Below are 1,498 nucleotides of genomic sequence, written 5' to 3'. Positions count from 1 at the left end.
GGGGCAGGGGGGGCAGGGCCGTCTGCCCCCCCCCCCCCGACTGACTTCCCTCACTCTTTTCCCCTCCAGATGATGGATAAACCCAGTGCGGGCTAGAACAGCATCTCCAGGGAGGTGCAGGTTTTCAGACCCAACACTCTGAGGCCTCACGAGGCTGCAGGAGGCGTTAAAACCCCGAAGTTCTTTAGCAGTTCCTGTGGTTTCCCCCTCGGTAAAACAGCATGAGGTGCCGTGGGAGGAGGAAGCAACTCTGCGTGCTTGGGCACTGCTAAGTGCTCAACACTCACCAGGACCTGCCCACGGTTCCTACAGCCACCTCGAAAGCCGGGAAGCAGCCTTGGAGGTGGCTAAATGCCTCGTGGGGCTGAGGGGGAGAGCCTTCTCCCCGGCAGGGAGAGCCCTCCAGCTGATGGGATGATGCTCTCACGAAGACCACGGCAGGGTGAGAAATTGCCAGCCCTTTGAGGACCACCTGCTCTAACCCGAAGGCGATGCAGGAGCTGCTTTGCACCCTCCCCGTCCTCGTCAAGTTAACTTCAGCATTTGCCAAAGTCAAAGCCGGGTAGGGGCAGCGTGCCGGCAGGCGCCTGCAGGAGCACTGGCTCCCCCCCTGATTTACAGCTACACGGGCAGCCGTGTCTCAGGGTGGACCCCAGCCCAGGAGAGGTGCGAGGTGCTGATGGCACAGGAGGGTGCCTGTCTGCAGCCAGAACCTGCTGAGATTTCAGTAAAACTGGGTCCTGAATGGTAGGAGAAGGAGGCACAGCATCAATTTGTCTGTCAACAGACAAGCCAGAAGGGTTTCTTCGCGCCAAATTAAGGCATAGGGGAAGTCCTGACGACGCTGCTGCTTTGTTTCTGTTTCCCTTCCCTCTGAAAACCCCCTCGAACATGCTGCCACCATTGCGGTCACCTCATGTATCGTTTTCCTCTTCTGCCCAGCCATCCCAGGGAAAAAGTGGTGCTAAGAAGGGAATTCAAGACCCAAATCATTTTCGCCAAGAAAATACACTTGTCTGGATCTGGGTCAGCCACACTTAGTGCCTGGCAAGCACCACCGTGGCCACAGTTTTGGCAAGGGGATGGGGGAGATTCCTCCCGCGAAGGCTCAGATAATCCTTTCCAGCACCTATTTCCAACTATGACCCAAGCAAGGCGAGCGCAGTGCCCAGCACTGCCGGGTGCCTGCACCAGGGAAGCTGGTGCCTCCAGCCAGGCACCGCAGTCCTTTCGAGCACCCAGCTGCCCTAGGAGGAGAGGAGCGAAACCCACAGGGCTGAGTGGCTATGGGGAGACCGCCTTTAAAACCCCGATGTGGTTTGTGTCCTGGGGCCCCACTGGTGTTGCTGCTGGCACACCCAGTTACCAGCCGCCAGCTTTGGCTCCTCTCTTTCTGTACCCCATAAGTCCACTGCAGATATTTTGAACTCGAGTGTTAAAGTGTTCCAGGGGAAGTATTTGGAAAATTGCTTAACGGGAAAAAAAAAAAACAAAAAAA

Source organism: Cariama cristata, unplaced genomic scaffold, assembly GCF_000690535.1.
Source record: "Cariama cristata isolate BGI_N322 unplaced genomic scaffold, ASM69053v1 scaffold6411, whole genome shotgun sequence".
NCBI classification, from domain to species: domain Eukaryota; kingdom Metazoa; phylum Chordata; class Aves; order Cariamiformes; family Cariamidae; genus Cariama; species Cariama cristata.
Note: the sequence above shows the minus strand (reverse complement) of the source record.